The following is an 11,656-nucleotide window of genomic DNA, read 5'->3' as shown; positions in this document are numbered from 1 at the left end:
TCCATACACACTCATTCACACACATCGACTAAGGCCAATTTAGTTTATTCAATTCACCTATAGCGCATGTGTTTGGACCCATGTGACCACAGAGAGAACATGCAAACTCCACACAGAAATGCCTGCTGACCCAGCTGGCATCGATCCAGCAACCTTCTTGCTGTGAGGCGACAGTGCTAATCACTGAGCCACCATGTTGTCTCCAATGAAATGTGAGTTAAAATAATATATTTTATTATTTGTACCACCGTGACCTTTCTTTCTGAGAGTGTATGTGGCATAAATAATTTGATATAAGCCATTTTGGAAGAAACCAAACAAACTGGAAGAATGAACTTGCTCTAAACAACAGAAAAATAAACATTTTTCACTTGTCTTAAAAGCGTTTTTAACAACGTGACACACACACATACACAAAACAAACACACAAATACACACAAATACACACACACACACACACACACACACATATATATATATATATCTGTCAACATCTCAAAAAATGTGTTTTAGGGTTTCGTGACCCTTTAAATTTTAACAAGCAAACTATTATTACTATTACCATACATACTATTGACTCTAAAAATGCTTGGTTGTTGTAAACTTGGGTGGACAAACCCATCCACTGGATTAAAAAGTTTAATTAAAATGTTTTATTTTAAAAATGGAATTGTTATTTTATGGAATTATTTTGGAATTATGGAATTTATGGAATTATGGAATTATTTTATTATTATGACTAGAAAGTACAACATTGCTCACAGTCAATGAAATTGTTTTGAAGTCATACTTATTTGGTAATTCAGACTGAATATTGAAGTAGTGCGGTAATCAAGATACGGACACAAGTTGTCTGTTCAAAAATGAACAAATGTGCAAATATAAAACCAACTTTACCTCAGTAAAGCTTGTTATGGGTGGAAGAGTACTATTTACTTATGTTTAAAAACATTCATTCATTCATTCAGCTTAGTCTCTCTTTCAGAGGTCGTCACAGCGGAATGAACCGACAACTATTCCAGCATATGTTTTACAAAGCGGATGCCCTTCCAGCTGAAACCTAGTTTTGGGAAACACCCATAAACACTCTCTCACACACACTCATAAATTACAGGCAAGTTTAGTTTATTCAATTCACTCATGTGTTTGGACTGTGGGGGAAACCGAAGCACCCGGTTGGAAAACCCTCGCCAACACGGAGAGAACACGCAAACTCCACACAGAAATGCCAACTGACACAGTGGCGTTCTTGCTGTGAGACGACAGTGCTAACCACAGCATTCAACATTCATACCTGTCTAAAAGAAATACTACAACTATGATGTCATCCTTCAGACTTTGGTTTAAACTGGATATTTTTCTACATTGTGCAAAAGCAACTCTGATATGGATTCAGGATTTAGAAAAGTTTTGATTCAGCATTTTTGGCAGAAGCCCTATCAAAAATAATCTTTCTTTTCATAAATACAAGGCCATGTTGATCTTTCAGAAAGAAGGTCAGGCTGATGTTGTTTGCCCGCCAGTCACAAATGTGGTATATCTGCATGAACAAGGTGCAAATCTACATTTGTTGACAGACAGTCTGAGTTACCTATCGAAATTTTTAGCCTGAATATTTTGATTGGATGACTTTTTTTCCTTTGCCTTACCCAGAATATAAAAATACATATAAAATACTTTTAGATAATTAACATTAATGAATGTGAAGTGACATTCAATCAGGTCAAAAATCAATTACAGGATTTTGATGATTATTTTGACTCCAGCCAGCAGACACACAACATCATAAGATGTTAAAATTAGGTTAGATTTAGGTCGCCAGTGTCTCAGGACAATGTAAACATCTTAAACCAATGACCTATAGACGTAAAATACTGACATTTACTTGTCAAGTATGGCAACCAAAACTCAACGTCTGGTAGACGTCATAGTAACGTCCACAAAATGTCAAGCTGTAACATCGATAGGCGTTGATATTTTGTTGTTTTTAAGTTGCGTTGGTAAGTGACCAAAATGCAACATCTGTTCGACATTGGACATTGCTGTTGGCCTGACGTTGGGTTCTGACGTCAACCTGATTTTCATTTCCCATCAAAATGCAACATCCCACGATGTTGGGGTACAACGTCAATCTGATGTCATGTTGACGTCCTGTGCCTGTTGGGCAATGTTAGTTGTAAAATTTGATGATCAAGGTCATTTACTTGCATTTTAGGCATATAAACAGCAGTGTAAATGTGTTATTTGTATGCTTTTATAAACTGTCTCTTTATCATTTTTGTGTTGTCATTTTGGTGGGCATCAAAGTGTAGATGCCAAATGGACGTCAAGGATTTGACGTTAAATCGATTAGCATATTTGACGTGTTTTTGACGTCATGCCTGATGTCTATTTGATGTCGTTTTGACATCAAGGTGCCCGCTGAGAAGTTTATTAAAGCTTTAAAGCTCTGTTCACCACAAAGGCACTGTTCAGAAATACTCCTCCAATAAAAGGATTGTTCTTGAAGTCCCCAGGAAAATGGACTTCAGAAAAGTCTAATAAAAGACGAAAATAAACAGCAACCCCCCTAAACAGAACATGAGGGGCAGAGTGACCAAAACAGAGTGACAGAATACGAGGAGTGAGAAAAGAGAGAGAGAGAGAGAGAGAGAGAGAGAGAGAGAGAGAGAGAGAGAGAGAGAGAGAGAGAGAGAGAGAGAGTCACACACACACATACTGAGGGAGTGAGAGCAAGAGAGGGAGGGGAATCGAGCTTTTAACAAATTTGATAGAGATTAGAAGCGGCACAGTGTTGAGAAATATTGTTATGTTCGATATGAATCTCATTTCATGGGGAAAACGCGGTGAGCGCGCGCGGGGACGCGGACTGAACGGATCTCCACGCTGAATGAATAAAAGAAAGCATGAAGAAAAACCCCGCGCTTTCCTTAAACAGGTCATAGGTGATTTGTTTTTAAGGTAACAGCTGAATTTAACAACTGGAAAAGTCTGCTGGTGGTTTGAGAGAGTCGTGATGTTTTCGAGGGATTGATGAGAGGATGTCTCGACTGACTCCTGGAGAAAGTTCCACATCAGGATGAACAGGTAAATAAATGGGCGCTCAATAATTGGATTATAAGTTTCGGTTTTCGTCGCCTATCGTGTGTTTATGATTATCTATATCGTTTGTGTCCACTTTTTAGTAAGTTATTTGATGTCTGTGTGAAAGTGTCATTCTTGTTCTCGTGTTTCTGTTGCGTTTCCCAATTTCTTTGTTAATAATGTGGTTGTCTACTTCAAAAACTATTCCTTACCAAAATTAACCATGTTTTTATTATGGTATAGGTGTATTAGCCATGTTTATTTGGCGTATTAACTAATTTGTATAACTACAGTCTTACCATACCATGGTGAAACTCGTTTTTTTAAATTGTGGTCATCATTAACTACAATAGGTTTTTATTTGTAGTAAAACCATGAAGTACTATATGTGTTAAATGTTGGTTATCGATAATATCAATAGGGTCGTTATAGAGTTACCATATTATAACCATGGTTTTGCACACTGTTATGATGATAGCTTATGATTTAGGACCATTGCGTACCATGGATATGCCTTCTGATAAGATCATTTTACCATGGTAATTGATTTTGGGGAGAAAAAGTAGTAATGTCATATTTTGGGACACTATTTTTTGTTTATATATGGTATTCTGTTAAATAATTTTATGTAAATACCTTAAGTTTGGTAAATGTTTATGTAATCATTCCGAACTATATGGTGGGCTATAGGCTATTTACAATATTTTTAAATGTGCATAGGCATGACACATTAATTCATAAAAATTACGGTACATATTACATTTTATTGTCATATATTATATTATATCATATTATATATTTTTATATGAATGTTGAGCACCCTCACAGTCCAAAGACATGTTGTACAGATTGTTAATGCGAGAGTGTTGTATGGATGTTCTCAGTACTGGGTTACAGCTGAAAGGGCATTCGCAGTGTAAAACATATGCTGGATAAGTTGGCAGTTCATTCCGCTGTGGTGACCCCTGATGGAAAAAGGGTTTAAGCCAAAGGAAAATGAATGATTGTTGAGCATTATACAACATGATGTTGTTTGTGTTCACTTTTTTATAAGTTATGTGATATCCATGCATTCTTGTTATCGTGTTTCTGTTGCGTTTCCCAATTTCAATGTTATTAATGCGGTTGTCTAGTTCAAAAACTATTCCTTATGAGAATGAAGCATGGTTTTATTATAGTATAAGTGTATTAACCATGTTCATTTGGCATATTAACCAACTTGTATAACTACAGTTTTACAATACCATGGTTAAACTAGGTTTTTAACTTGTGGACACCATTAACTACAATAGGTTTTTGATTTTATTTGTAGTAAAACCATGAAGTACTGTAAGTGTTAAATGGTGGTTTTCGAAAATATCACATGGATATATCTGTAGGGACCTTATAGTTACCATATTATAACCATGGTTTTGCACACTGTTATGATGATAGCTTATGATTTAGGACCATTGCTGCGTACCATATGCCTTCTGAAAAGATAATTGTACAATGGTAATTGATTTTGGGGGAAAAATGTAGTAATTACATCTTTTGGGACATTATTTTGTTGTTATATGTGGTATTATATTAAATACTTTGATGTAAATACCTTGAGTTTGGTAAATGTTTATGAAATCATTCAATACTATATGGTGGGCTATAGGCTAATAACAATAATTGCATAGGTGTGACACATTAATTCATAAAAATTACCTGAACATAATACTTTTTAATTGTCATATATTATATTATATTATATTATATTATATTATAATATATTATATTCTATTATATTATATTATATTATATTATATATTTTTATATAAATGTTAAGCACCCACGCAACCACCCCAGCACCCCCCCCCCCAAGACGTGTGGTACAGGTGAATCGAATAAACTAAATTGACCGTAGTGTATGTGTGTGAATGAGTGAATGTGTATGGGTTTTTCTTTGCTCTGGGTTACAGCTGAAAGGGCATCCACTGTGTAAAACATATGCTGAAGATAAGTTGGCGGTTCATTCCGCTGTGGTGACCCCTGATGGAAAAAGGCACTAAGCCGAAGGAAAATGAATGAATGTTGAGCATTATACAACATGATGTTGTTTGTTATCATGATTGATGCACATCATTATAAAGTGTTTAGCTTTATTCAGCTGTATTCAAATTTCTGGCATTCCCATCATGCTTTGAATGTATTTTATGTTAAAATGTGACACTTACCTGTCTTAATAGTGACTGTAAATGAAACTGTCAGTCAAATACTGCTGAAAATGCACATTTTCCACAATGTCTGCATATAATACACAAAGAGCAATCTCAAGACAAACATAAAGGAAAGAAATGGGATTGAGAATTGCTTTACAAAGTAGCAGAGAAAAAGATTCACACATTTATTAACATATGATTTATCGATGCATGCTGTACAGCCTTTGTCAACTTACCTGCCTCTATTAAGCATTGTTTAGAAGAGAGCGAGCACATGATAACACATATCATACATATGGGACTACACTGACTTATGGAACTAATGGATAATGCAGATTTCATAATGAAGGGTATTATTATAGGCCTTGATGTGTCCATCATGACTACACAAAAGAGGAGTTAAGTAGATCTTGTTAGACTCTGACATGCATTGTAATATAGATGACTTCTGCATGTGTCTCGAAGCTCTTTTGATCCGCTTTCCGTTGCCTGTAGGATGAATTCCTAGTTTTTTAATCCATGCTATGAGGTCTCTGGAGTCTCTTTGAATTATCATTGCAACAGTGAACCCCCTGTCGGCTGCGTCATGCTGCTGTGCATGAGAGGTCAGCATTTAAAAGTCTAACGTTTGTGTGAACAATGTCATATGTCGTCAGGGATGTTTGCAAAAGCGGTGTAGCTGCTCGCTGTGCCCTCTCGTATAATGTCAGGGATTCACAGTGTGTGATCTCTCGTCTGATAACGTGTGCTATGTGAGACGGCCCTCGAAAAATCAGCAAGAGCTCATGGAAAATCTTTTATGACAGAAGTGATTTTATTTATTTTTTTGCACATCATGACAGCTTGAAACTTTTTAAGGCATACACCATGGCCATAAAAGCCAGGCAATGATTAAAAAATTAAGCAATGATAGCTCTGATTGGGCCCAAAAATGCACATATTTACAGACTTAAAAGGACAAATATGTAAAAAAACGACCCAAAAATGTATACATAGGATTTAATTTTTTTTAATACTTAATTTAAAATCCTTAAAATAATTTATTAAATCAAAATCCTTAAATTGAGTTTTCAGTGTATATATATATATATATATATATATATATATATATATATATATATATATATATATATATATATATATATATATATATATATATATATATATACACACTCACTGGCCACTTGATTAGGTACCCCTAAATAGAACCAGGTTGGACCTCCTTTTGCCTTCAGAATTGCCTTAATCCTTCGTGGCATAGATTCAACAAGATACTGGAAATATTATATGCGAATTTCCCGTTCCACCACATTGCAAAGGTGCTCTATTAGAGTTCTGGTGACTGTGGTGGCTATTTGAGTATTGTGAACTCATTGCCATGCTCAAGAAACCAGTCTGAGATGATTGGTGCTTTATGACAGGGCGCGTTATCCTGCTGGAAGAAGCCATCAGAAGATGGGTACACAGTGGTAATAAAGGGATGGACATGGTCAGCAACAATACTCAGGTAGGTTGTGGTGTTGACACGATGCTCAATTGGTACCAATAGGCCCAAAGTGTGGCAAGAAAATATCCCCCACACTATTACATCACTACCACCAGCCTGAACACTTGAAACAAGGCATGATGGATCCATCATGTTGTTGATGCCAAATTCTGGCACTACCATCCGATTGTCACAGCAGAAATTGAGACTCATCAGACCAGGCAACGTGCTGTGTGTTCAGAGATGCTCTTCTGCATTCCTCGATTGTAACAAGTGTTTATTTGTGTTACTGTTGCCTTTCTATCAGCTCGAACCAGTCTGGCCATTCTCCTCTGTCCTGGCATCAACAAGGCATTTGTGCCCACAGAACTGCCACTCACTGGATATTTTCTCTTTTTCGAATCATTCTTTGAAAACCCTAGAGATGGTTGTGTGTGAAAATCCCAGTAGATCAGCAGTTTATGAAATACTTAGACCAACCTATCTGGCACCAACGACCATGCCACAATTCAAAGACACTTAAATCACCTTTCTTCCCCATTCTGATGCTGTTTGAACTGCAGCAGATCGTCTTGACCAGTCAGTCATTCAGTCAGTCGAAAGCGGCCTCTGGTGGATTTACGCGAGAACAGCAGACGCAAATGACACTCACGAGAGAAATGTGAGATCTGAAAAAGCATACACAGCGGCCTCTGGTGGATTCACGAAAACAAAAACTGCAAATAAGAACCTCCTGGGAAATATTTAGCACTTTTTCTGAAATGTGTGCAGGGGCACATATCAATAATGAGCCTGGATTGCTTTTAAGAGTTCTGCAAAAATGCTATTAGTAAATAATTTAAAATGCTGCTTTGAAATAATTACTATGAATGAAGAATGTCATTTAGAAACAAAACAGATGTAAATAAAGTTTCTTTTTGATAATGGGAATATGCTTGAAAAAGCAAATATTCCATAAAAAGTTTATTGTAATTGGTAAACATCTGCCATTGGTCAGATGTATTTATTTAATGTTTGTCTGCTTAAAGGGGGTCACACACCAGAAGCGCCGCATAGTGCCACACAGCGCCATACATTTCAGAATTCAAAACATAGGTTTCTATCAGGGTACACACACCGGCGTCGCAAGTCGGCAGCTGTCTGCGGCGCCCAGCCACGACTCAGGACACTGTTCATATTTCTGCCGCGCCACAGAGCGTCATCTGAATAATTTAGTTTAAAATAGCATACGAATGAGGGTGTCTGGTGTGCAATACTTTCAACTATTATCTGCGCGCCGTGGCGCATCCGGTGTGTGACAGCCTATAGATTATATAAAGTACTGCATAAATAAATGCAACATGAATCGACTAGATCAGGGATTCTTAACTAGTGGGCCTCAGCGATCCTGCAGGTGGGCCGCGAGATAGCTTAAAATAAACTCTCAATATTATAGTATAGTTTTTGGATTTCATTATTAATATGCTAAATTAAAATTATCGAAATAAAGCACTTTCTTCTGTTCTCTGATTAATTACTTCAAACCCGACACAAAAACAGCCTCATGATCGCATCTGCAACTAGTACATGTAAGTCTGCTCATTCACTAACTAATATTATGCGTGAAGTGAAAGGCTGTCTTTGTGTATTTTTCTGGAAACTATTTAAAATATCCACATAGTTGTCCAAATTAATGTCCTGTGAGTGTTTTATAACGGACGCATGCCCATACAGGAGGATCTAGCAAGGCTCAATGGTGTTTCTGTCATAGAATGTAAAATAAACTTGCATATGAGCTTCAGACGCGCTCTGGCAGAGCTGTTCATGGTTCCTGTCAGCGATCTTCCAATAATATCCAGTCAACCGCCATCAGATCGACACGTTTCAAAAGATTTAGAGAGTTTCACTGTATTTTACATTTTCTGTATATTTTTTAATAGGAGATATTTTAATAGTAGATATTCAGTCAGTCCGGTTTAAAGAAAGCAGAAGCTAGCCTTTAACAATGTCCCTGTTGACTTGTGGTTCTTTTTGAATCTGTGTTAAAAAAATAAAATAAAAAATAATATATATATATATATATATATATATATATATTGATTTTTTTTGTTTTATATATAATTATACATAATTTACATACACACATACACAAAAAAATTTATCTGGGAAAAAAGTGGGCCCCAAAGTGAAAAGGTTGAGAACCCCTGGACTATAGATTGTCAAATTCCAGAGCTTGTGCAAACATCCATATCTCAATCAGATGCTTTTTAACAGCTGTTTTCTCACCAGTTTTATTAGTGAGAGGAAAGCATGCAATCAGGCAACCCCAATACTGCATATCATTATAGCATAGTCTCAATGCAATTCAACAGAAAGTTTCTGAAAGGTTGTGAATCTAACACTTCATATGCTTTTTTACTTATCAGTGAATTCTGCAAGACCATAGTGTATTTCATTTTATGATTCTGAAGGGACCCATGGTGCATTCTAGATTCACCCTTTTGTCTGATACGGACTGTTACTTGTCTTTTTATGCATCATTATGTCACCAAAGAGTGCACACATTGAAAATGGTCCATATTTTGATGTGGCTTTGTCTTGATTTCTATACAATGGAAAATTTGCTGAATTTTCTTTCGTCTATTACATCCCGATTGCGACCTCATATCAAGGGTAACAAGAAGATGAATGAGGTTTCAAAAGTCTCCACGACTGTTGCAGAGTACAGTCTATTGGAAGAACCTGAGCTTATATATCTGAACTGCTGACCTCATTATCACAGAGTGGTCCATCTTAATCCAGGTACAATTCCTGCATGCGACACCCTCTTTTTGTGTGTGCGAGGTCACTTTGACTCCATCAAGACTGTCATTTCACAATGAGTTCTCTCAAACTTCTCTCCAACGGCTCCTAATGGGTATCAGCTGTAAGATTTAGGTCTAATATGAAGGGAAAAAAGCCCCTGGTGATTTGTTGTATTATCCATTATTCCAGCCCTTCATTTCTGAAGAGTGATCACATTATTTTGAGTAAGTGTGTCACGCTGGGAATGACCTCACCATTTGTCACAAGCCCAGACACCCGAATGGGCATTAATAGTTTCAGCTGATGAATTTTAAAAAGCATTAACAGAGCCTCTGTTCACAGACAACGAAATGGAATTGAGATTTTAGTCGAACATGATATGAAAATACAATCGCAAATGTTTTTTTGGTGCAGGGATTAAAGAAATTGTGATAAGGAATGAATGATTATTCTTTTAAAAAATGTTTTTTGTGGACCCAAATCCTAATAATTGGGTTTCTACTTAAATCCTTTAGAGTCGTATAATACTTAATTTAAATACATGTACTAAAGGCAAAGTTAAACTCACAGTGGATGACTGAAATCCAGTATAATGGTCTCTGTACTGCTGTTATTGACTACAACCTCGTCATATTAGCTGCCTCTGATGTGCAAATGATTTAGAAAGCATTTTATTTTCCCTTTGAAATGCCTCATAAACATGCTGCTTTTTATCATTCAGATGCTGCTGTGGGCTTTTGCATAGGTTGCTTTTTAAGGGATAGTTCACTCAAAAATGAAAATGTACTCACCATCTACGTACCTTTAAGTTTTTCCAAACCAGTTTTTTTTCTCTCTGTTGAACACAGAAGAAAATACTTTAAATAAACTGACATGAATAGTAGAAAAATATTACTAGCTACTATGGAATATTAAAGCCAATGGTTACCAGATTCAAATGTTATGTAGGTCTTTGAAACCTTCAAAATTTAAAGGTAGGGTAGGCAATTTCAGAGTGGCTAGCAGTTGCCAAAAGCTAAAGATACTGCCTGCCCTGGATAATCACTGTTCAAACCCATGTCTCCTTCAAAAAACATAAACTTGCACATGCAAATGTGACCTGAGACCAAAAGTGACAAGACAAAGGAGATTACAGCATGTCTCATTCACCAGTGAGAAAACATTATAGATGTGTGTCCAACAAAATGTTTTGTCCTGAGTTTTCAATGAGAGTGCGACTTTTGTGGAACGCCAGAAGCGTGACCAGGAGCTGTTTGTCCAACATTTTTAAATGTGCTGGCAGTAGGAGGCTATTCGACTCTAAATTAAACAAATTTCAAGAGTTCACACTTAGCTGATGACTGATTATAAAGCGTGTTTGGCATGCTGTGCCGGGAGAGAGCCCTGAGCTCATAAGATCCTTGAGACTGGGGCTCCCTCTCGTTTTCAGGGAAAGAGGGGAGTTTGAGCTCAGGTAGATCTTGATGAACTCCCCCCTTATTTAGGGCTGATGACAGATTATAAATTGCTATATAGAGATATTCTGCTGGAGAAGAGCTCGACTATAGTGCTAATTTAGATTGATCAAATCACTTATGACGCATGTTTTTGGACTGTGGGTGGAAACTGGAGAACCGGGGGAGAAACCCACGCGAGCACGGGGAGAACATGAAGACTCCGCACAGAAATTACAACTAGCCTGTTAAGGACTTGAACCGGTGACGTTCTTGCTGTGACATGTTTTTGCAGTGAAACGTGCCATTTTTAAATGTTTTATTGGCAGCAAATGTTTGCTTGCTTTTTTTTTCGCCTGGGGTGCTTTGCTTTCTAACCATCTGCTGCACCTTACTTTTTTTGATAGAGTGCCTTGTTAACATGCAGTTAAAAATAAGTCAACTCTGTTTGGAAAAATTTCCCGATGTCATGCGCAACAGCACTAAGATTGCTGATACTGTGGTTGCCTAGCAACATAAAAAGCGCAGCTCACTTGGATTTTCAAAAGTCAACAAAGATGCAGTCCCGTGTGCTTCTTGTTTTCAGAACTGGAAAGATGGCCTGACCGTTTCGCGTGAGTAGGGCGTGCAGCGGTGTGCAAATCCACATTGACAGGAAAGTAGGACAGCCTACTGTAATG

At 37.0% G+C, this 11,656-nt stretch overlaps 1 protein-coding gene across 1 annotated transcript in view; it reads left to right on the top strand.

Annotated features, from left to right (window-relative positions):
* Window positions 1-2,812: 2,812 nt before the first annotated feature.
* Window positions 2,813-11,656, top strand: part of grm6a (glutamate receptor, metabotropic 6a) — a 167,174-nt gene continuing 158,330 nt past the window's right edge. The window contains exon 1 of the mRNA XM_056464049.1: window positions 2,813-3,087. The gene's annotated coding sequence lies outside the window, so the exon portion shown is untranslated. The remainder of the gene's footprint in view (window positions 3,088-11,656) is intronic.

This window comes from Danio aesculapii, chromosome 8 (assembly GCF_903798145.1).
Source record: "Danio aesculapii chromosome 8, fDanAes4.1, whole genome shotgun sequence".
NCBI classification, from domain to species: domain Eukaryota; kingdom Metazoa; phylum Chordata; class Actinopteri; order Cypriniformes; family Danionidae; genus Danio; species Danio aesculapii.
The sequence above is the reverse complement of the archived record's forward strand: the minus strand, read 5'-3'. Positions and strand labels throughout refer to the sequence as shown.